Source organism: Toxorhynchites rutilus, chromosome 2, assembly GCF_029784135.1.
Source record: "Toxorhynchites rutilus septentrionalis strain SRP chromosome 2, ASM2978413v1, whole genome shotgun sequence".
Classification (NCBI taxonomy): Eukaryota; Metazoa; Arthropoda; class Insecta; order Diptera; family Culicidae; genus Toxorhynchites; species Toxorhynchites rutilus.
In genome coordinates, this window is record NC_073745.1 from 326182539 (window position 1) to 326204571 (window position 22033).

At 39.3% G+C, this 22033-nt stretch overlaps 24 non-coding genes across 24 annotated transcripts; all 24 read right to left on the reverse strand.

Moving 5' to 3' along the window:
- Nucleotides 1-6059: 6059 nt before the first annotated feature.
- On the reverse strand, nucleotides 6060-6157 carry Trnay-gua (transfer RNA tyrosine (anticodon GUA)). The gene is made up of 2 exons: nucleotides 6121-6157; nucleotides 6060-6095 (listed from the first exon to the last, which is right to left on the reverse strand). It is a non-coding gene; the product is annotated as a tRNA-Tyr (tRNA).
- A 97-nt stretch (nucleotides 6158-6254) lies between these two features.
- Nucleotides 6255-6352, reverse strand: Trnay-gua (transfer RNA tyrosine (anticodon GUA)). The gene is made up of 2 exons: nucleotides 6316-6352; nucleotides 6255-6290 (listed from the first exon to the last, which is right to left on the reverse strand). It is a non-coding gene; the product is annotated as a tRNA-Tyr (tRNA).
- Nucleotides 6353-6644: 292 nt separating this feature from the next.
- On the reverse strand, nucleotides 6645-6742 carry Trnay-gua (transfer RNA tyrosine (anticodon GUA)). The gene is made up of 2 exons: nucleotides 6706-6742; nucleotides 6645-6680 (listed from the first exon to the last, which is right to left on the reverse strand). It is a non-coding gene; the product is annotated as a tRNA-Tyr (tRNA).
- Nucleotides 6743-7034: 292 nt separating this feature from the next.
- Trnay-gua (transfer RNA tyrosine (anticodon GUA)) lies at nucleotides 7035-7132 on the reverse strand. The gene is made up of 2 exons: nucleotides 7096-7132; nucleotides 7035-7070 (listed from the first exon to the last, which is right to left on the reverse strand). It is a non-coding gene; the product is annotated as a tRNA-Tyr (tRNA).
- A 97-nt stretch (nucleotides 7133-7229) lies between these two features.
- Trnay-gua (transfer RNA tyrosine (anticodon GUA)) lies at nucleotides 7230-7327 on the reverse strand. The gene is made up of 2 exons: nucleotides 7291-7327; nucleotides 7230-7265 (listed from the first exon to the last, which is right to left on the reverse strand). It is a non-coding gene; the product is annotated as a tRNA-Tyr (tRNA).
- A 292-nt stretch (nucleotides 7328-7619) lies between these two features.
- Nucleotides 7620-7717, reverse strand: Trnay-gua (transfer RNA tyrosine (anticodon GUA)). The gene is made up of 2 exons: nucleotides 7681-7717; nucleotides 7620-7655 (listed from the first exon to the last, which is right to left on the reverse strand). It is a non-coding gene; the product is annotated as a tRNA-Tyr (tRNA).
- A 682-nt stretch (nucleotides 7718-8399) lies between these two features.
- Trnay-gua (transfer RNA tyrosine (anticodon GUA)) lies at nucleotides 8400-8497 on the reverse strand. The gene is made up of 2 exons: nucleotides 8461-8497; nucleotides 8400-8435 (listed from the first exon to the last, which is right to left on the reverse strand). It is a non-coding gene; the product is annotated as a tRNA-Tyr (tRNA).
- Nucleotides 8498-8594: 97 nt separating this feature from the next.
- On the reverse strand, nucleotides 8595-8692 carry Trnay-gua (transfer RNA tyrosine (anticodon GUA)). The gene is made up of 2 exons: nucleotides 8656-8692; nucleotides 8595-8630 (listed from the first exon to the last, which is right to left on the reverse strand). It is a non-coding gene; the product is annotated as a tRNA-Tyr (tRNA).
- Nucleotides 8693-8984: 292 nt separating this feature from the next.
- Nucleotides 8985-9082, reverse strand: Trnay-gua (transfer RNA tyrosine (anticodon GUA)). Its single transcript has 2 exons — nucleotides 9046-9082; nucleotides 8985-9020 (listed from the first exon to the last, which is right to left on the reverse strand). It is a non-coding gene; the product is annotated as a tRNA-Tyr (tRNA).
- Nucleotides 9083-9179: 97 nt separating this feature from the next.
- On the reverse strand, nucleotides 9180-9277 carry Trnay-gua (transfer RNA tyrosine (anticodon GUA)). The gene is made up of 2 exons: nucleotides 9241-9277; nucleotides 9180-9215 (listed from the first exon to the last, which is right to left on the reverse strand). It is a non-coding gene; the product is annotated as a tRNA-Tyr (tRNA).
- A 97-nt stretch (nucleotides 9278-9374) lies between these two features.
- Nucleotides 9375-9472, reverse strand: Trnay-gua (transfer RNA tyrosine (anticodon GUA)). Its single transcript has 2 exons — nucleotides 9436-9472; nucleotides 9375-9410 (listed from the first exon to the last, which is right to left on the reverse strand). It is a non-coding gene; the product is annotated as a tRNA-Tyr (tRNA).
- Nucleotides 9473-9569: 97 nt separating this feature from the next.
- Trnay-gua (transfer RNA tyrosine (anticodon GUA)) lies at nucleotides 9570-9667 on the reverse strand. The gene is made up of 2 exons: nucleotides 9631-9667; nucleotides 9570-9605 (listed from the first exon to the last, which is right to left on the reverse strand). It is a non-coding gene; the product is annotated as a tRNA-Tyr (tRNA).
- A 292-nt stretch (nucleotides 9668-9959) lies between these two features.
- On the reverse strand, nucleotides 9960-10057 carry Trnay-gua (transfer RNA tyrosine (anticodon GUA)). The gene is made up of 2 exons: nucleotides 10021-10057; nucleotides 9960-9995 (listed from the first exon to the last, which is right to left on the reverse strand). It is a non-coding gene; the product is annotated as a tRNA-Tyr (tRNA).
- Nucleotides 10058-10154: 97 nt separating this feature from the next.
- Nucleotides 10155-10252, reverse strand: Trnay-gua (transfer RNA tyrosine (anticodon GUA)). Its single transcript has 2 exons — nucleotides 10216-10252; nucleotides 10155-10190 (listed from the first exon to the last, which is right to left on the reverse strand). It is a non-coding gene; the product is annotated as a tRNA-Tyr (tRNA).
- Nucleotides 10253-10544: 292 nt separating this feature from the next.
- Trnay-gua (transfer RNA tyrosine (anticodon GUA)) lies at nucleotides 10545-10642 on the reverse strand. Its single transcript has 2 exons — nucleotides 10606-10642; nucleotides 10545-10580 (listed from the first exon to the last, which is right to left on the reverse strand). It is a non-coding gene; the product is annotated as a tRNA-Tyr (tRNA).
- Nucleotides 10643-10934: 292 nt separating this feature from the next.
- On the reverse strand, nucleotides 10935-11032 carry Trnay-gua (transfer RNA tyrosine (anticodon GUA)). The gene is made up of 2 exons: nucleotides 10996-11032; nucleotides 10935-10970 (listed from the first exon to the last, which is right to left on the reverse strand). It is a non-coding gene; the product is annotated as a tRNA-Tyr (tRNA).
- A 295-nt stretch (nucleotides 11033-11327) lies between these two features.
- On the reverse strand, nucleotides 11328-11425 carry Trnay-gua (transfer RNA tyrosine (anticodon GUA)). Its single transcript has 2 exons — nucleotides 11389-11425; nucleotides 11328-11363 (listed from the first exon to the last, which is right to left on the reverse strand). It is a non-coding gene; the product is annotated as a tRNA-Tyr (tRNA).
- A 100-nt stretch (nucleotides 11426-11525) lies between these two features.
- Nucleotides 11526-11623, reverse strand: Trnay-gua (transfer RNA tyrosine (anticodon GUA)). Its single transcript has 2 exons — nucleotides 11587-11623; nucleotides 11526-11561 (listed from the first exon to the last, which is right to left on the reverse strand). It is a non-coding gene; the product is annotated as a tRNA-Tyr (tRNA).
- A 490-nt stretch (nucleotides 11624-12113) lies between these two features.
- On the reverse strand, nucleotides 12114-12211 carry Trnay-gua (transfer RNA tyrosine (anticodon GUA)). The gene is made up of 2 exons: nucleotides 12175-12211; nucleotides 12114-12149 (listed from the first exon to the last, which is right to left on the reverse strand). It is a non-coding gene; the product is annotated as a tRNA-Tyr (tRNA).
- A 295-nt stretch (nucleotides 12212-12506) lies between these two features.
- Nucleotides 12507-12604, reverse strand: Trnay-gua (transfer RNA tyrosine (anticodon GUA)). The gene is made up of 2 exons: nucleotides 12568-12604; nucleotides 12507-12542 (listed from the first exon to the last, which is right to left on the reverse strand). It is a non-coding gene; the product is annotated as a tRNA-Tyr (tRNA).
- Nucleotides 12605-12896: 292 nt separating this feature from the next.
- Trnay-gua (transfer RNA tyrosine (anticodon GUA)) lies at nucleotides 12897-12994 on the reverse strand. The gene is made up of 2 exons: nucleotides 12958-12994; nucleotides 12897-12932 (listed from the first exon to the last, which is right to left on the reverse strand). It is a non-coding gene; the product is annotated as a tRNA-Tyr (tRNA).
- Nucleotides 12995-13091: 97 nt separating this feature from the next.
- Nucleotides 13092-13189, reverse strand: Trnay-gua (transfer RNA tyrosine (anticodon GUA)). Its single transcript has 2 exons — nucleotides 13153-13189; nucleotides 13092-13127 (listed from the first exon to the last, which is right to left on the reverse strand). It is a non-coding gene; the product is annotated as a tRNA-Tyr (tRNA).
- Nucleotides 13190-13286: 97 nt separating this feature from the next.
- On the reverse strand, nucleotides 13287-13384 carry Trnay-gua (transfer RNA tyrosine (anticodon GUA)). Its single transcript has 2 exons — nucleotides 13348-13384; nucleotides 13287-13322 (listed from the first exon to the last, which is right to left on the reverse strand). It is a non-coding gene; the product is annotated as a tRNA-Tyr (tRNA).
- Nucleotides 13385-13982: 598 nt separating this feature from the next.
- Trnay-gua (transfer RNA tyrosine (anticodon GUA)) lies at nucleotides 13983-14080 on the reverse strand. The gene is made up of 2 exons: nucleotides 14044-14080; nucleotides 13983-14018 (listed from the first exon to the last, which is right to left on the reverse strand). It is a non-coding gene; the product is annotated as a tRNA-Tyr (tRNA).
- Between the last annotated feature and the right edge of the window lie 7953 nt (nucleotides 14081-22033).

Sequence of the window (22033 nt, forward strand, 5' to 3'; positions counted from 1 at the left end):
AATTTTCTTCAGTGATGAGGCACATTTCGAGCTCGGTGGCTATGTGAACACCCAAAATTTCCGTATATGGGGCTCAGAAAATCCACACGTGATTGTTGAGAGGCCATTGCATCCGCCAAAAGTCACTGTTTGGTGCGCATTATGGTCTGGTGGAGTCATCGGGCCGTATTTCTTTGAAAATGAGGACGGCGAGACGGTAACTGGGAATGGTGAGCGCTATGGCCGCATGTTAACCGATTTTTTTTTGCCACAAATTGAAGATATGGATACGGATGACATGTGGTTTCAGCAGGACGGCGCCACGTGCCACACAACACGACCGAACATAGCCATATTGCGAACGAAATTTGAGGGACGCATAATTTCGCGTTTTGTGATGCCAATTGGCCGTCCAGATCATGCGTTTTGAGCCCGCTAGACTTTTTTTTGTGGGGTTATGCGAAAGACCGTGTATATGCCTACTCTTCGCAAACTCTTGAACATTTGAAAGACAACATTCATGAAGCTATGACCGAGATACCGCCCCATATGTGCCGAAAAGTCATCGAAAATTACCTGTTCCGGATCAAGGTGTGCGAGGAAGCCCTAGGTGGACATTTGAATGATGTTGTATTTCACACATAATGGCATAAACCAAGCTTTAATTTGAAATAAAAGTTTCATCGAAATTCGAATTCTAAGTGTGTTTTATTTCAATTTAATTTCGGAATTTAAAGTTGGAAAACCCTGTATATATATATTAGGCTGTCAAAAAAGTCCTGCGGTATTTCCGCGAGGTGTCGTTGTAAGCGCGTAGTTCTAGTTGTATTCATTGTATCGAGTCATACTATAGCTTGTTGGAAAGGTATTTTTGCGCGCTATAATATAGTGTTTTGTGTTTTGTTTGGTTAAGTCGTTTAAGTGTTTTGTTTGGTTAAGTCGTTCGTGAGTTACAGTGTCGCAAATATGGAGCAAAATAAAGAGAAAATCCGACATATTTTACAGTACTACTATGACAAAGGCAAAAATGCATCTCAAGCTACCAATAAAATTTGTGCAGTTTATGGACCCGATACAGTTTCCATTTCCATCGCACAACGATGGTTTCAACGTTTTCGTTTTGGTGTAGAGGTCGTCGAAGATGCGCCACGCTCCGGAAGGCCTGTCGTCGAAAATTGCGACAAAATCGCTGAATTAGCCGAGAAAGACCGGCATAGTAGTAACCGTAGCATCGGCCAAGAGCTGGGGATAAGTCATCAAACCGTTATTAACCATTTGAAGGAGCTTGGATTCACAAAGAAGCTCGATGTATGGGTGCCACACACGTTGACGCAAAAAAACATCTTTGTATCGCAAATAAATAGCTGTATCGACGTATGTGAATCGCTGCTGAATCGCAACAAAATCGACCCGTTTCTGAAGCGGATGGTGACTGGCGATGAAAAGTGGGTCACTTACGACAACGTGAAGCGCAAACGGTCGTGGTCGAAGCCCGCTGAAGCGGCTCAGACGGTGGCCAAGCCCTCATTAACGGCCAGGAAGGTTCTGCTGTGTGTTTGGTGGGATTGTCAAGGAATAATCTATTATGAGCTGCTTCCCTATGGCCAAACGCTCAATTCGGACCTGTACTGCCAACAACTGGACCGCTTGAAGGTAGTACTCATGAAGAAGAGGCCATCTTTGATAAACAGAGGCCGCATTGTCTTCCATCAGGACAACGCCAGGCCACACACTTCTTTGGTGACGCGCCAGAAGCTCCGGGAGCTCGGATGGGAGATTCTTTTGCATCCGCCGTATAGTCCGGACCTTGCACCAAGTGACTACCACCTGTTTTTGTCCATGGCGAACGAGCTAGGTAGTCAGAAGTTAGCCACAAAAGAGGCCTGTGAAAATTGGCTATCCGAGTTTTTTGCCAATAAGGAAGCGAGCTTCCATAACAGGGGGATTATGCAGTTGGCATCTCGTAGGGAACATGTCATCGAACAAAACGGCGCATATTTGACTTAAAACAGATGATTGTAACTAATTTTATGAACAAATGAAAATTCAAAAAAAAATACCGCAGGACTTTTTTGACAGCCCAATATATAGATTTAACAACACTTTTTACATGGAGCCGCCCCACTGTGCAATATCTTCCGGCTGAGCGAGTTTGAATGATTGGATTAGTATTCAAATTGATATTGATATTGATATTTCGTATTCAAAAGCAACGTTTAGTCCTAGGATAAAAAGTTATATAGTTTTTCCATTGCATTGAAATTCTATTATTCATATTACTTTTCTTAAGTGGTTATGATTTCACAATAAATTGAAATTTCACAAATTTTCAAAAATTTATGTATCCATTTATGTATTTATGAAATTCATTACTGACCATGAAAATGTGTAGGATGTGAAGCTTGTGTATCAAAAACTGTAACACGAACACACGAACAAGGGTAATATGACATATTTATGAAATTACTATCCAGTGTCCGGTTATCATTTACCATCTCCCACTTCGGTCTCTCTATTTTTCACATTGGCTCAGTTTACTACAAATGATCCCCGGGGAGCTCTCACCAGAACTGTCTAGGTTTCCCTTCCCATCGTAGCATTTTAGCAGCTCGTTCCGTACCACAAGCGTCAATTAATTTGAAACGACTTAAAACCAAATTACACCACATAAATCTTTCTATTGCCACCACTTGGGAGGAACAGACAACCCAAAACCGGCTCTTTTCGGGGGTTTTCCCTAGTTGTCATCGCACACGATAGCTGACAACTGGCGATTTGAGTCATTCTCCGACAAAAACACCCCTCCGGCTTTTTCAGCAGATCTAACGTCACGTTTACGCATCAGTAAATAACTGATGAACCCAGGAGTTGTGGATGCTGTGTCATCCGAGCTGAGAAGTTTGATCCCTTGCGCTGTTGTTGCTCATCAGGCCCGATTGAATCTAACAATTAGAGCAAACTGTCTTCAACCCCCGCAAATATTGATATCAGAAATTGTCTTCGAGTAGATATTGCCAGCTGATAATAAACAGAATACATTTACTTTATTACTTGATCTCTTATCGCGATGGCAAGATCTTCTTCTCTGTACACACGTGCACGCTTCGTAGGACGATTTAGAGATTTTTTTTTCTGTCCTTGCGTGAGTACATTTCAATGGAACTTAATCAAGTGGGACTGGATGTCCCGCTGGAAGGAGGGGATGAATAAATTACGGCCCTATTTATGACTGCCGGCATGGTGACTGACGTTGGATGCCGCGCACTTCTTGGATGACTGCAATGATGTACACAATCCGGGTGGCATGTTGTTATGACACACACACAAAGTCTGATGGGATGATGGGATGATTTTTGCTTTGCATCCTTCGAGGCAGCATCCTAGGATAGCTTGAATGCGTTTATAATGGCTTGCGTTATTTAGCCCCATTATTTAGTCACGTTGTGGTTCATTTGAGGCGGACAAAATAGCGCTGATTAAAGAATCCACTCGAAGAAGCGAATCAGTTTTCAGCAAGTCAGCGCTTTGGTTTTGGCTCGCCTTGGTTATAGTTTTTATCGAACAAACAGTTGTCTGTCATGATTGAGAGATTCTGAAAACAGATGGCAAAACAAACTTCTAAATATCGGGCAGAATGAAAAATGACATCTAATAATCTAGCAAAAAAAAACTCATATAATTCAAATGTTGGAATATTATTTTGTAGTCTTCTATATCAACTTTTCCCACAAGTCATAGATAATTCTCCTCGGTTGACACTCATTCTCCCAACATCCCTTGCTCACTAGCTGATCGATAAGGTTCATTCCAGTCGAAGGATAAAAGCGAAAACATGAAACGCTCCCAGCCGAGACGAATTGTAGTGAATTGCACAATGGCGATATATAAAATTTGCCATAAATAAAAACAAATCAATTGCTTCCATCGACCGGAAGTCGTTCGTCGTTTTTTCCCATTTGCGAGTTGGCCCCCTCCATAGATCCGCATACAGATAGCGGATGATTCGTTCTCCCCATTTCGGAATGGAATTGACTCGTGTGAGAACGCATAATTCAGACAAATGTATCTGGTTTACGGCATTTATGGCACCCTTCACATTTTCCGTTGCTACCCAGAAGAAAAATGACTATCTGCTACTGCCGTTGTTGGTATGAATTGCAAATCTGATAAGGAGTTCAAAAACTTTTTTTTTTCTCCTCTTCTGCAGAAATGCATTAGTTTCAAGATGAGTCATCTTGATGCAAACTCTGAGATTGCAGCATCAGCATGGCAGTACTCGGAACCAATTTCCCTAAATGACATCTAAATTACCTTCCAACCAATCTACGAGCTACGACCAAAGCACTATCAAAAGTTATGTTTGCGCACTGGGAATGAGCAGATCCGCAGTCATCTTGAATCTCGAGAGAAAAAGAAATATAGGAACTCATTGCTGTGGGTCGCCTCCCCAAGCAGAGAAATAAAAAGATGGACCAGCAAATCGTACAAATAAAAGCCAAGAATAAAATTGCTTACAATAAACGTGGCGCCCGGATGGCGGATAAGTTTTTCACGCTGTCGCTTCTTCTACTGGCAAAAGTCAGCTCACTTGAAGGGATGCTACAGGGTCACAATGGTACGGGGAATCCACCACAATTCAACGCACCAGTGGTTGCGATTATATTGCGGAATAGGCAGTGACTCTACGAAACAATGAATAACGGTTTTTGTTCGAAATAGATTGTGGGTTCAAATTGGTACGATTACGATTTCTACTTTCTACTTCGATTGCTATATTTAAAGTTAGTTTCGCTACTGATGGTTTTCTTTGGAAATATTATTAATAACATGTTCATTTAGTCGATATTGAAATTAAATTGAAATTCTTTCATTATTTAAATACTAGCAGTACCAGGCACCAGCATGGCAACGCGTCCAGCTAAAGTAAGCCATATTTATCTATTTAGTTTGAAACATTTTATTATTTCTTCTTGTTTAATTTTGTTGTTGAAAATTTATTTAATTTCAAAACATTGTGAAATCGTAACCATTTGATAAAAGTAACATGAAAAATAGATCCTACCTGCCATGAAAAACTATATATAACGTTTTATCCTAGGACTAACCGTTCTCGAGATATAACCAATTTCTTATGATGAAAATAATGTAAGTAAAATGTCAGATCCTCAGTCGTTGTGTCCAGCAGCAGTATACAGTTTCGAATATTTCACGAGCATGATTTTAATTATATTAAATTGGTTATATCTCGAGAACGGTTATTCCTAGAATTAAACATTGTATATAATTTTTCGTATTGAATCGCATGTTGCTTTGATTCTTCATGTTACTTCTCTTAAATGGTATTGAAATTTAATAAATTTTCAAAAATCCATATCTCCATTGTGGTGAGTACGACACGGCGGCACTATACGTCAAACTTTGTTAAATTAGATGTGTTTTCTAATAAAAATATGCAGAAAAAATAAAATAGAGGAGGTGTTTTGAGATGTGAAATTTTGTGATAATAGTTCCTTGCGTTCAACTCCAATAAATTAACACTGTTTTCTCCGAGCTTCTCTATTAATTCCACAATCTCAAAAAACTTACCAAGCTAGTTAGCTTGTTTAGTGACTTTCCACGGGATCGGGTTCCTTTGATATGGCCAGTGGGTAAAAAATCAAATCAGCGAAAAAAAAAATCTAATTCAACAACCACATAGAGTTCGTAACATATTGTTAAAGAGTGTCATGAAAAAAATCTCGTCGACTTAAACTGATATCCACCGCTCTACCAACTGAGCTATCAAAGGTTGTGATAAACTTTTGTTATTGACCACTGTCTCTCTTTTTCAACAGATGACGAGTTTAAATAACAATTATCTCAGACAACAATGAGCTTAAAATAAATCCTTCGAACCGGATTTGAACCAGTGACCTATGGGTTACTGACATAACTCATGACATCGCTCTACAGTCCACCGCTCTACCAACTGAGCTATCGAAGGTTGCGATAATCTATTGTTATTGACCACCCTCTCTCTTTTTCAACAGATGACGAGTTTAAATAATAATTATCTCAGACAACAATGAGCTTAAAATAAATCCTTCGAACCGGATTTGAACCAGTGACCTATGGATTACTGACACAACTCATGACATCGCTCTACAGTCCACCGCTCTACCAACTGAGCTATCGAAGGTTGTGATAATCTATTGTTATTGACCACCCTCTCTCTTTTTCAACAGATGACGAGTTTAAATAATAATTATCTCAGACAACAATGAGCTTAAAATAAATCCTTCGAACCGGATTTGAACCAGTGACCTATGGATTACTGACACAACTCATGACATCGCTCTACAGTCCACCGCTCTACCAACTGAGCTATCGAAGGTTGTGATAATCTATTGTTATTGACCACCCTCTCTCTTTTTCAACAGATGACGAGTTTAAATAATAATTATCTCAGACAACAATGAGCTTAAAATAAATCCTTCGAACCGGATTTGAACCAGTGACCTATGGATTACTGACACAACTCATGACATCGCTCTACAGTCAACCGCTCTACCAACTGAGCTATCGAAGGTTGTGGTAATCTATTGTTATTGACCGTTGTCTCTCTTTTTCAACAGATGACGAGTTTAAATAATAATTATCTCAGACAACAATGAGCTTAAAATAAATCCTTCGAACCGGATTTGAACCAGTGACCTATGGATTACTGACACAACTCATGACATCGCTCTACAGTCCACCGCTCTACCAACTGAGCTATCGAAGGTTGTGATAATCTATTGTTATGGACCGCCCTCTCTCTTTTTCAACAGATGACCAGTTTAAATAATAATTATCTCAGACAACAATGAGCTTAAAATAAATCCTTCGACCCGGATTTGAACCAGTGACCTATGGATTACTGACACAACTCATGACATCGCTCTACAGTCCACCGCTCTACCAACTGAGCTATCGAAGGTTGCGATAATCTATTGTTATTGACCACCCTCTCTTTTTTTCAACAGATGACGAGTTTAAATAATAATTATCTCAGACAACAATGAGCTTAAAATATATCCTTCGAACCGGATTTGAACCAGTGACCTATGGATTACTGACACAACTCATGACATCGCTCTACAGTCCACCGCTCTACCAACTGAGCTATCGAAGGTTGTGATAATCTATTGTTATTGACCACCCTCTCTTTTTTTCAACAGATGACGAGTTTAAATAACAATTATCTCAGACAACAATGAGCTTAAAATAAATCCTTCGAACCGGATTTGAACCAGTGACCTATGGATTACTGACACAACTCATGACATCGCTCTACAGTCCACCGCTCTACCAACTGAGCTATCGAAGGTTGTGATAATCTATTGTTATTGACCACCCTCTCTCTTTTTTAACAGATGACGAGTTTAAATAATAACTATCTCAGACAACAATGAGTTTAAAATAAATCCTTCGAACCGGATTTGAACCAGTGACCTATGGATTACTGACACAACTCATGACATCGCTCTACAGTCCACCGCTCTACCAACTTAGATATCGAAGGTTGTGGTAATCTATTGTTATTGACCGTTGTCTCTCTTTTTCAACAGATGACGAGTTTAAATAATAATTATCTCAGACAACAATGAGCTTAAAATAAATCCTTCGAACCGGATTTGAACCAGTGACCTATGGATTACTGACACAACTCATGACATCGCTCTACAGTCCACCGCTCTACCAACTGAGCTATCGAAGGTTGTGATAATCTATTGTTATTGACCACCCTCTCTCTTTTTTAACAGATGACGAGTTTAAATAATAATTATCTCAGACAACAATGAGTTTAAAATAAATTCTTCGAACCGGATTTGAACCAGTGACCTATGGATTACTGACACAACTCATGACATCGCTCTACAGTCCACCGCTCTACCAACTTAGATATCGAAGGTTGTGGTAATCTATTGTTATTGACCGTTGTCTCTCTTTTTCAACAGATGACGAGTTTAAATAATAATTATCTCAGACAACAATGAGCTTAAAATAAATCCTTCGAACCGGATTTGAACCAGTGACCTATGGATTACTGACACAACTCATGACATCGCTCTACAGTCCACCGCTCTACCAACTTAGATATCGAAGGTTGTGGTAATCTATTGTTATTGACCGTTGTCTCTCTTTTTCAACAGATGACGAGTTTAAATAATAATTATCTCAGACAACAATGAGCTTAAAATAAATCCTTCGAACCGGATTTGAACCAGTGACCTATGGATTACTGACACAACTCATGACATCGCTCTACAGTCCACCGCTCTACCAACTTAGATATCGAAGGTTGTGATAATCTATTGCTATTGACCACCCTCTCTTTTTTTCAACAGATGACGAGTTTAAATAACAATTATCTCAGACAACAATGAGCTTAAAATAAATCCTTCGAACCGGATTTGAACCAGTGACCTATGGATTACTGACACAACTCATGACATCGCTCTACAGTCCACCGCTCTACCAACTGAGCTATCGAAGGTTGCGATAATCTATTGTTATTGACCACCCTCTCTCTTTTTCAACAGATGACGAGTTTAAATAATAATTATCTCAGACAACAATGAGCTTAAAATAAATCCTTCGAACCGGATTTGAACCAGTGACCTATGGATTACTGACACAACTCATGACATCGCTCTACAGTCCACCGCTCTACCAACTGAGCTATCGAAGGTTGTGATAATCTATTGTTATTGACCACCCTCTCTTTTTTTCAACAGATGACGAGTTTAAATAACAATTATCTCAGACAACAATGAGCTTAAAATAAATCCTTCGACCCGGATTTGAACCAGTGACCTATGGATTACTGACACAACTCATGACATCGCTCTACAGTCCACCGCTCTACCAACTGAGCTATCGAAGGTTGTGGTAATCTATTGTTATTGACCACCCTCTCTTTTTTTCAACAGATGACGAGTTTAAATAATAATTATCTCAGACAACAATGAGCTTAAAATATATCCTTCGAACCGGATTTGAACCAGTGACCTATGGATTACTGACACAACTCATGACATCGCTCTACAGTCCACCGCTCTACCAACTGAGCTATCGAAGGTTGTGGTAATCTATTGTTATTGACCACCCTCTCTTTTTTTCAACAGATGACGAGTTTAAATAATAATTATCTCAGACAACAATGAGCTTAAAATATATCCTTCGAACCGGATTTGAACCAGTGACCTATGGATTACTGACACAACTCATGACATCGCTCTACAGTCCACCGCTCTACCAACTGAGCTATCGAAGGTTGTGATAATCTATTGTTATTGACCACCCTCTCTTTTTTTCAACAGATGACGAGTTTAAATAACAATTATCTCAGACAACAATGAGCTTAAAATAAATCCTTCGAACCGGATTTGAACCAGTGACCTATGGATTACTGACACAACTCATGACATCGCTCTACAGTCCACCGCTCTACCAACTGAGCTATCGAAGGTTGCGATAATCTATTGTTATTGACCACCCTCTCTTTTTTTCAACAGATGACGAGTTTAAATAATAATTATCTCAGACAACAATGAGCTTAAAATAAATCCTTCGAACCGGATTTGAACCAGTGACCTATGGATTACTGACACAACTCATGACATCGCTCTACAGTCCACCGCTCTACCAACTGAGCTATCGAAGGTTGTGATAATCTATTGTTATTGACCACCCTCTCTTTTTTTCAACAGATGACGAGTTTAAATAACAATTATCTCAGACAACAATGAGCTTAAAATAAATCCTTCGAACCGGATTTGACCCAGTGACCTATGGATTACTGACACAACTCATGACATCGCTCTACAGTCCACCGCTCTACCAACTGAGCTATCGAAGGTTGTGATAATCTATTGTTATTGACCACCCTCTCTTTTTTTCAACAGATGACGAGTTTAAATAACAATTATCTCAGACAACAATGAGCTTAAAATAAATCCTTCGAACCGGATTTGAACCAGTGACCTATGGATTACTGACACAACTCATGACATCGCTCTACAGTCCACCGCTCTACCAACTGAGCTATCGAAGGTTGTGATAATCTATTGTTATTGACCACCCTCTCTCTTTTTCAACAGATGACGAGTTTAAATAACAATTATCTCAGACAACAATGAGCTTAAAATAAATCCTTCGAACCGGATTTGAACCAGTGACCTATGGATTACTGACACAACTCATGACATCGCTCTACAGTCCACCGCTCTACCAACTGAGCTATCGAAGGTTGTGATAATCTATTGTTATTGACCACCCTGTCTTTTTTTCAACAGATGACGAGTTTAAATAACAATTATCTCAGACAACAATGAGCTTAAAATAAATCCTTCGAACCGGATTTGAACCAGTGACCTATGGATTACTGACACAACTCATGACATCGCTCTACAGTCCACCGCTCTACCAACTTAGATATCGAAGGTTGTGGTAATCTATTGTTATTGACCGTTGTCTCTCTTTTTCAACAGATGACGAGTTTAAATAATAATTATCTCAGACAACAATGAGCTTAAAATAAATCCTTCGAACCGGATTTGAACCAGTGACCTATGGATTACTGACACAACTCATGACATCGCTCTACAGTCCACCGCTCTACCAACTGAGCTATCGAAGGTTGTGGTGATCTGTTGTTATTGACCGCTGTCTCTCTTTTTCAACAGATGACGAGTTTAAATAACAATTATCTCAGACAACAATGAGCTTAAAATAAATCCTTCGAACCGGATTTGAACCAGTGACCTATGGATTACTGACACAACTCATGACATCGCTCTACAGTCTACCGCTCTACCAACTGAGCTATCGAAGGTTGTGGTGATCTGTTGTTATTGACCACCCTCTCTCTTTTTCAACAGATGACGAGTTTAAATAATAATTATCTCAGACAACAATGAGCTTAAAATAAATCCTTCGAACCGGATTTGAACCAGTGACCTATGGATTACTGACACAACTCATGACATCGCTCTACAGTCCACCGCTCTACCAACTGAGCTATCGAAGGTTGTGGTAATCTATTGTTATTGACGACTGCCCTATTTTTTAAACAAATGACGAGTTGATATGATACATTACCTTAGGCAACACAATTAACCAAAAATAAATCCTTCGAACCGGATTTGAACCAGTGACCTATGGATTACTGACACAACTCATGACATCGCTCTACAGTCTACCGCTCTACCAACTGAGCTATCGAAGGTTGTGGTGATCTGTTGTTATTGACCGCTGTCTCTCTTTTTCAACAGATGACGAGTTTAAATAACAATTATCTCAGACAACAATGAGCTTAAAATAAATCCTTCGAACCGGATTTGAACCAGTGACCTATGGATTACTGACACAACTCATGACATCGCTCTACAGTCCACCGCTCTACCAACTGAGCTATCGAAGGTTGTGGTAATCTATTGTTATTGACGACTGCCCTATTTTTTAAACAAATGACGAGTTGATATAATACATTACCTTAAGCAACACAATTAACCAAAAATAAATCCTTCGAACCGGATTTGAACCAGTGACCTATGGATTACTGACATAACTCATGACATCGCTCTACAGTCCACCGCTCTACCAACTGAGCTATCGAAGGTTGTGGTGATCTGTTGTTATTGACCGCTGTCTCTCTTTTTCAACAGATGACGAGTTTAAATAACAATTATCTCAGACAACAATGAGCTTAAAATAAATCCTTCGACCCGGATTTGAACCAGTGACCTATGGATTACTGACACAACTCATGACATCGCTCTACAGTCCACCGCTCTACCAACTGAGCTATCGAAGGTTGTGGTAATCTATTGTTATTGACGACTGCCCTATTTGTTAAACAAATGACGAGTTGATATAATACATTACCTTAGGCAACACAATGAACCAAAAATAAATCCTTCGAACCGGATTTGAACCAGTGACCTATGGATTACTGACATAACTCATGACATCGCTCTACAGTCCACCGCTCTACCAAATGAGCTATCGAAGGTTGTGGTGATCTGTTGTTATTGACCGCTGTCTCTCTTTTTCAACAGATGACGAGTTTAAATAACAATTATCTCAGACAACAATGAGCTTAAAATAAATCCTTCGAACCGGATTTGAACCAGTGACCTATGGATTACTGACATAACTCATGACATCGCTCTACAGTCCACCGCTCTACCAACTGAGCTATCGAAGGTTGTGATAATCTATTGTTATGGACCGCCCTCTCTCTTTTTCAACAGATGACGAGTTTAAATAATAATTATCTCAGACAACAATGAGCTTAAAATAAATCCTTCGACCCGGATTTGAACCAGTGACCTATGGATTACTGACACAACTCATGACATCGCTCTACAGTCCACCACTCTACCAACTGAGCTATCGAAGGTTGTGGTAATCTATTGTTATTGACGACTGCCCTATTTGTTAAACAAATGACGAGTTGATATAATACATTACCTTAGGCAACACAATGAACCAAAAATAAATCCTTCGAACCGGATTTGAACCAGTGACCTATGGATTACTGACACAACTCATGACATCGCTCTACAGTCCACCGCTCTACCAACTGAGCTATCGAAGGTTGTGATAATCTATTGTTATTGACCACCCTCTCTTTTTTTCAACAGATGACGAGTTTAAATAACAATTATCTCAGACAACAATGAGCTTAAAATAAATCCTTCGAACCGGATTTGACCCAGTGACCTATGGATTACTGACACAACTCATGACATCGCTCTACAGTCCACCGCTCTACCAACTGAGCTATCGAAGGTTGTGATAATCTATTGTTATTGACCACCCTCTCTTTTTTTCAACAGATGACGAGTTTAAATAACAATTATCTCAGACAACAATGAGCTTAAAATAAATCCTTCGAACCGGATTTGAACCAGTGACCTATGGATTACTGACACAACTCATGACATCGCTCTACAGTCCACCGCTCTACCAACTGAGCTATCGAAGGTTATGATAATCTATTGTTATTGACCACCCTCTCTCTTTTTCAACAGATGACGAGTTTAAATAACAATTATCTCAGACAACAATGAGCTTAAAATAAATCCTTCGAACCGGATTTGAACCAGTGACCTATGGATTACTGACACAACTCATGACATCGCTCTACAGTCCACCGCTCTACCAACTGAGCTATCGAAGGTTGCGATAATCTATTGTTATTGACCGCTGTCTCTCTTTTTCAACAGATGACGAGTTTAAATAATAATTATCTCAGACAACAATGAGCTTAAAATAAATCCTTCGAACCGGATTTGAACCAGTGACCTATGGATTACTGACACAACTAATGACATCGCTCTACAGTCCACCGCTCTACCAACTGAGCTATCGAAGGTTGTGGTAATCTATTGTTATTGACGACTGCCCTATTTTTTAAACAAATAACGAGTTCATATAATTTTTTTTATCCCATTTATTTATTTAAGGCTCATTAGCATTTTAGCTGTAACAGAGCCGAATTTCAATCGTGTACATGTCACATGGTTATCATATCTATAATTAGCACATTACACAGTTGCCATTCGCCAGTATTCGTTCTATACCATTACATATGGTACATTCACACAGTAGCCATTTAGGCGTAAGGGTATTCTTTCTGTTCTTCCATTATCCAGTTGGACCACCGGACAGCGGAGACAGTTGTTTGATCATTGTTGAGTTATTTATAGAACAGTAGCCCGATGTGTCTGGCAGAGCAGAGCAGTTGTATGGATGAATCGATCTTATTTCGACCGTGGATCGATCTCCATCGCTGATGATTGTTGCGTGGACGTAGCTATTCTGTAACAACACAAAGATGGTCAATGAGGGCCCTGAGTTTTGAACTCACGATCGATCGCTTACTAAGCGAACGCGCAACCAATGTGGCTACGGAGACCCCCTTGAGTTGATATAATACATTACCTTAGGCAACACAATGAACCAAAAATAAATCCTTCGAACCGGATTTGAACCAGTGACCTATGGATTACTGACATAACTCATGACATCGCTCTACAGTCCACCGCTCTACCAACTGAGCTATCGAAGGTTGTAATAATCTATTGTTATTGACCACCCTCTCTCTTTTTCAACAGATGACGAGTTTAAATAACAATTATCTCGGACAACAATGGGCTTAAAATAAATCCTTCGAACCGGATTTATTCCTTAACTAATCACGAGTCGAAATAACAATTCTCTCAGACAACAATGAGCTAAAAATAAATCCTTCGAACCGGATTAGAATCAGTAACCTATGGATTACTGAAATAACTTATAACTTCACTCTACAGTCAGTGTGACAGTGCTCTATCAACTGATCTACCTGATGGCGAAGAACTTCGGTTATTCAAGATTATTATTATTCTTTAATTGATGATTATTAATAATCTTGAAAGCTTGTTTAATTTTCAGTTCAAAGCTCAATGCGATAAGTGTGAACATAAGTTTAGCTCCAGTCTTGAATTGTCGATTAGAAACCCGTGTTTTTTCCGCATATACTGAAAGGATGAGTGTAATTACAAGTATCCTTCTCAATAATCGTATCAATTTCAAGTAAGGTTTAACTTATCCAATGGGATACATTTTCAAAATCGCTTGTCCCAACCGAACACGTTAATGGTTCGCTCACCCTCGACCGGCCGCGGAACACTTCAAGTCGATAAATAAACACAGGCTTTCCACACCATGTAAACAAATCTGTGCAGCCATACATTACGTTAATAAAATCATAACCTCTCCCTCCCCGAACCCTTCGTTTACCAAAAAAGGAACCGAATAGTGTTTCAATCCACGCTGGCTTGTCACCCAATAGGGGTGCCCGGGAAATATCGAGCCCAGAGTACCGAGCGAAAACCTCCAGCCTCCGCGACTTGCCGAGAGCACTCTTCTCTGCATAGAAGGAATAGGGTGATTTATCGTGCGTAAAGACTTGCTCTTAGCAAAACGATTTCTTCGTAAATAAATGTTTTTACTGCCTCGATGAAATATGACGGCTGGACAATTTATGCGTTCTTTTTTTTTGGTTCCAGGAAAGAGCACAAATAAAAACTTTTTCCTCACTCATCCACGAATTCTCCATAATGTCGTCGTGAAATAGTGGAAGAAAAGCACTTCGACTTTGTTTCTTTTTTGTGCATTTTGAAAATACAAATAACCACTTGATTCTCCCCTAGGGGCATATTTCACCATGTAACAAACCCCGAAATGGCTATCTTGTCGCAGGGCGCTTAATTTTTCCCTATCGTATTCATTTATCGCTCCAACGATTCGGTAGCAGCAGCCAGGAGGTTCGAAAAAAGGGTGCCGCGTAGAATAATAATCGTAGTGAGTTTCGGAAGAGAATAATAAAAACATTAAATTACTAGTTAATGACGCCTGGAAAATCAACTCGATTTGTTATTATTATTATTTTGGCTCGGTGCACTTGGTTTGAGAGGAGGAGCTTCGCGGAGGTTGGCAGTGATTTTTTTTTTTGGTTTTTCATAAAGTCTATGTTGAAGTGATTATAAATTTTAAGCGATGCTGGCGATGGACCATATTATGGGGTGCCAGATGTAAATGAGCAATTTTATTGGACTATGCCATTTGTGGGCATTGGTTACGATGATTTCCATGAGTAGTCTGTTAATAAACAAATATATTTTTTACCATCGTATTTTCATGATGCGAAACTTGCTTTGTAGCATAATTAGAGTGAATAATTGGAATAATGGCATGATGCTAAATTTGACAAAAATGGCGAGTTTGGCATAATCCAGACTTATGTATTTCTTGGAGTGACCAAATTTTTGCTTTGCTTTTTTCCAAAAGTACAGTGCTTGCCAAAAGAGGTGAATAGAGTAACTCTCCGACAATGGTTGACTCTGACTGTGAGCATCCTAGATTAATGTATTCTTCAATACTGTGAAGATTGTGTTTCAAGGGTTAACAACAAATCATCGAATCCCCTATAATCTGACCTGATGCAGCACCGGATACTATCATCAATCTTGACATCGAAAAGTCACAAAGTCACTGGGAAGCCGTAACCATATAGCTTAATAGCCTGAAAAAATGTGAACATGGGATGTGTGTAAACAGTACATCTAGAAGACAAGAAATTGATTCCTCCGCCTGCAAACAAACAGCTTCCAGAATCAAAGATGCTGCCACGTGCGTGTGTAAACTGTAACTGGATCCATCAGGAACCGCGGAGCGGTTACAGGGCAGGGCATGCGGAGAGCGGAAGGAAACTTCCGATTTCCGCAAATCAATTCATCTCCCGGCGTGACGCATGTCATTCTTCAGATTGTTTTCCCTGCTTCCTCTCGGCACAAAACATGACACAAGCCCGGAACAACTGAACGACAACATCGACGGGATACATTAGGCGAAAAGATTTTTCACGATGATAGGAAAATTGCTCTTTTTTCTGCATCCCTCTCACAGTCGAACCAGGGGGAGGGAATAACACAGAGCGTTTGTTTGTGGAAAACGATAAAAATATTTGCAGATATGAGTGGTGTTTTTCTGTGGCCGTTTTCCGTGGTGCGATCTCCTCGGAATGGATGTTTGCATTCGAGTAAAAAAAAAAGAAGGGATTCGATTTCAATTCCTCAGATGTGCGCACGGACCCTCTTCATCTCGGGTAGTGTCATCCTGCTGCACGGTGGGGTGCTGCAACGTGACAACGCGAGGGCTGGATTGAATCGTCACGTTTTCAAGAGATTTCGAATGATTGGGAAGATATGCTTGCTGAAAGTCAGTCGTCCGGCCTAGGGGGATAGTGTTGTGATAAAAAAAGGTTAACACGTTCCGCCTGAAATGCCAGATGTAAATGAGTTTTATCCGCCGACAAAACGAAGGATGTTAATGTTTAAATTTAAAGGAAGGAGCTATTAACAGCAACAAAAGAGAGGGGACTGTAATTATGTGTGATGATCTACACCCGAAAGCTGTCGGAATTTTGTGGACAATTAAGGATGTCATAGTAATTTAGGGTTATGTCTCTCAGTTGGGCTGATACGTGTTTAACTATTACATTAGTGAAGTACTCAAATGACTTCTACAGTGAAAAATTGAACTAATAATGGTAATCCATGGAATTGATATCAACCATTTCTATTGTTTTTTCTATCATTCACAAATTCAAAGCAAATAGCAAACTAGTAATAAGACTTTCGGACTTGATAATTCTTCACAATAAACATAATAATAATAATTGACGAGCGTTGAGAGCGAGGATGACAGATGAGCTCTTCTAGTCAATACTTATTCTAATTGACGTGACTAATGAATACAAATTTGCCTCTTCACTCAATTGACTTCAATCCACACTTCTATTTCCCCCTGTCACAAATCTCTTACCCGCGTACACAATCTTATTTTTACGTCCATATAAAGTGAAACGAAAACTTGATTTCTGATGCAAAAAAGCAGTTACACCATAAATGGACGGTTTATTGTCTACCCACCGTGAAATCAAACCAACGAACTTCGACAGTTATCAGGTGTGCTTTTAAGGTCCTCGCGTTAGTATTAGTAAATAGCGTGCAAAATAGCGTGCAGTTTGGGCACAACATTGCTCGCTATTTTATACGTGTGAGTAATTTTCGTCTACGATACAAAACAATCTAGCTCATCTGTAGTATATGTCAAACCACGATAAACTCAAACATCGAAACATGCACACGTGGTACATGAGAGAGAGAGAGAGAAAGAGAGAGAAGTTATTTCCAACTGAATACGTAGGGGAATTTCCCCCTAGTCAGCTGACTATCCTCAGTTGAATATGACTATGCCGAGCCCTGATTATGACACACAATGAATACCTTGGCATCTTAAATGAAGTAATGCTACCTTATGCAGAGGAAGAAAGGCCATTAAAATGGAGATTCCATCAGGATAACGACCCTAAACACACCTCGAAAAACGTGAAACAATGGTTCGTTGAAAAGGAAATTGACGTTTCGGGCTAGCCAGCGCAGTCTCCGGACCTCAACCCAATAGAAAATCTTTGAAACGAGTTCAAGAAAAATATCGCGAATATTGAACACAAAAACCGGGACGAGTTGTGGAACGCAATTCAAAAAGCTTGATATGCTAACAAACATGCCAGAAGCTTCTCGGTACTCTGCCAAGACGTTGCGAAGCTGTATTGAAAAGTAATGCAGTTCACTCAATAGAACATATCTACTATTCATTTGCAACAATGAATATGTTTTCTTTATAATCAATCATTAAATAAAATAGATATTTTCCACCAAAAAATGTCAATATTACGGAATATGTTAGCGTCTTTCTTTATTAATCCAATAATTTTTGTAACCCGTTACGTTGAGGCAATTAAATTGATATGTAAAACTATTAATCCTCCCCATCTTGTTCCTACCGGATTCGATGCACACACCATCTTTGCAGGACTACTGTCCGGCAATCTTGCAACATGCCCTGCCCATCTCACTCATCTAGCCTTGGCGACTTCCTGGATGTTTTGCCGTAGAGTTGGCCAGTTCGTGGCTCATTCTCCTTCTCCATAGTCCGTTTTCCTGCATACCACCGTATATTGTTCTGAGTACTCGGCTTGTGAGTCCTCTTCAAGCATCATCCATGCTTCGTGCCCATAGAAAACAACTGGTCGAATTAGAGATTTGTACACAGTACACTTCGTACGGGGTCGAAGTTTGTTGGACCTTAAGCATTTGCGGAGCCCAAAGTAGGCGCAACTTCCGTTCACTATGCGTCTTCGGATTCCACGGCTGTTGTTGTTGTCAGTTGTTATCTCGAGCTCGTCGCCGTCGATCACAACACTACTACCAAGAAAAATTCTGTTGTGATCAGTCCCTCTTACTAGCATGTGTTTAGTCTTAGCAGCATTGATCCCAAGCCCAATCAGCCCTGTAGTCTTGCCAGCTTTTGGGGAAAGCCGTGTTCGTCCATGATTGTATCTTATGCGGCCACGAAATGATGGGCCTTCTCTTCAGTCTGTATCGTTTCACATTTTGCCGAGTCGCTCGTTGCAACATGACTGCGCGTTCTGCACCCTTCTCGTTCTGGAGCGCTCGGCACTCGTCGTCAAACCATTCGTTCCGTTGTCCTCGTTGTGCAAAACCGATAGCGGACTCTGCTGATATGCTAATTGCTGCTTTCAATATGTTCCAGAATTCATCGAGGGGGCAGCATCCAGCTCGTCTATCCCCCGGTATCGCAGCATCAAGACTCTGTGAGAATGTTTCAGCAACGTTCAGCTCATGCAGTCGTCGTAGGTGCTACCGTGGTGAGCGCTAGTGTCTTATGTTATTTACGACTGTCAGTTTAGAACGCAGTTTGACCATCACCAGGTAGTAGACTGAATCGACTGTTAACGCCACGATAGGTTCTGACATCGATGTTATTCAAAAGAAGTGCCGACCGTCGATCAAAACGTGGTCAATTTGTGTTTATGTTTGCGGAGATGATCTCCGGGTGTAGCGGTATTGGAGGCTGTGCTGGAAGAAGGTGCTACGTATGGCCATGTTCTTGGATGCAACGAAGTCGATAAGTCTTAGCCCGTTTTCGTTGGTTCGCGGATGGGCTCTGAACCTACCAAATACCGGTCTAAACTCCTCCTTTTGGTCGACCTGAGGGTCTATGGGAATGAGATCTATTTTATGCCTGCAGGAACGTGAAATACCGATGGTACGCTTAGTCCAGTCGTCGTCCAGTAATGCATTAATTCACGTAAATTGAAAGATCGATTGCAAAGTAACCAATAAGCCCAAAAAACACTCCTAAATTCTCACAAGCTCTCTCCCGGCAAAAACAAAATACAAAAATCAATTGAGGGGCTCAAAAGGAAAGGGGTGTAAGTGATTTGAGCGATTTCTCTTCATCAACTTTTTCTTTAGTTAATAACTCAACTGCAAAAACGTTCCAATTTGAGTTCGCTATAGAATCCGGTAGATGAGGTTTTGACCTATCTTCCACATTGTCAAATACAGCTGGGAATGTGTTTGCAGCTAAGTCATGACCAAAAGTGAGAGAGAGAGTCGATGTAGAGAAGTCGATGATGTCTTTTTAATACCGCGGTTTTGTATGAATTTAATACAACTTTTCTTCTTCAGTTAATTCTTTTTGATCAGCTGGGACGTTCGCTGCATTAGTATCCCCCAACATTTTAACATAACCACCCAATGGAACAGCGCTTAATTTCCATCTAGTACCAGACTTATAGTTAAAACCAAAAATTTCAGGACCAAAACCTATAGAAAAAGATTCAACTTTAACTGTGCATGCTTTGGCAACATATATGCCCATATTCATGCACAAACACTATAACAGAAATGATTAAGGCAAATGACAAAAAACAATATATTCCATTGCCAAACTGATGAATGAAACTCGAAATTAACTCCACGCGCCTTATTATATTAATTATATTAAAACGCGCCTCGCTTGACAAGTATTTAGTTTAACTTTTAAATTTAAAAAAAGTTTAATTGTAATGACAGACACCTCACTACTCAGAAGAAAATTGCTGAATAGAAGCTGGCATAGAGGTTGCAACGAATCCGATACACTATTAGCGCTATTTAGCGCATTGAAATATCTTCATAAATTTTCCTCGAGCGAACTAATCGAATATGAAAAACTAGTTGATCTTGATGATTACAAATTAAATTGTTACATTACTCGTAAGACAAATCTCCCTCCTGGCTTAAATAATCAGATATTCAATTTAATTGCTTAATTGAAGCTAAACCTTCATGCACTCAAGACTAGTGATAATCTTATTTACCTTATCTAATATCTCAATTTATTATATTCTTTTCTCGTTTCTATACTTTTCGCGCTCTTGATTTGCTTCATCCAACCGCTTTGTTAATTCTAAAATTTTATCCTCAAGAATTAACGCTGCAAGTAAAAAATTTGATGCATTCGAACCCTTACCTCCAGTTTTTAGAGATACAGAACCAACTAGCTTGTCAAAACTATTAGCTAGACGTAATAAATGGCTCTTCTTCCCACTTTCGCAAGATATTTTGTATGTATTATTACGTATAATTATTTCTACTACTTGCATATGGTGCTAAAAAATTCTATCGTACAGTACAAACTCAAATGCCTACTTTCATCTTATTTATGGTATAAGTTTTTATTTATTTGTCAAAACAGATAATTTTTTTTACTGCTACGAAAATATGTTTTAAAGTATTGATTCTTTGTAAACTTCTGTAACATTAAATGACTTGTTTCTTTCAAGTTATAACTTCTCACTGAAAAATAACCAAACCCCCTAATTTCAACTCTATTATGATGCTTCAACGTGCTTGAAAGTATCCCAAAAAATCTATCAACTATAGCTGCTATAACAATCTTATCTAAAAAAGGATGTCTTTTTGCTACCCTCGCTATTATATCAGACTTTGTTGCCATTTATATGAAGCCTAAATAAGCAAACCTTATCACTTAGCAGATAATACTATGTCATATTCTTCAACACCCAATACTTCAACATCTATTTTTTCTGATATAGAGAACTTTTAATTTACCGACAAATGCTCTTGATCTATTAGAAGGGTTTCATCGGTTACTGTATTATTTATCACTATTTTCTAGATTAAAATATTAATGCAGCGTACTACAAATGAAAAGAGAAATCTACGCCTTTCCTGTATCCCTAAAAGGAACTACATTATCGATTTTTTTTAATATATTATCAGATTATTCATCAGTATATAATATAATTTACAATACTTTTTTAGTGAGATATTAATTATGAAATAGGCAAAGGGAAATAATAAGAGGATCTACTGCGTGATTATACTAAATTGGAAGCTTATAAAGAAATCAGAGAGTTATTAATAAGTGAAGTAGCAGATAATTTAGGGCTTTCCTTTCAAGGTAAAACAGCATCAGAAGTATTGAAAAAATCTGATGAATCCGCTCTCACACCTCTCTCATTTTAACCCCCTCAATTTTCTTTTTATTATGTCGGATATTGCATCAGAATGCATCGAACTTTTTGATGTAACTCTTTAGT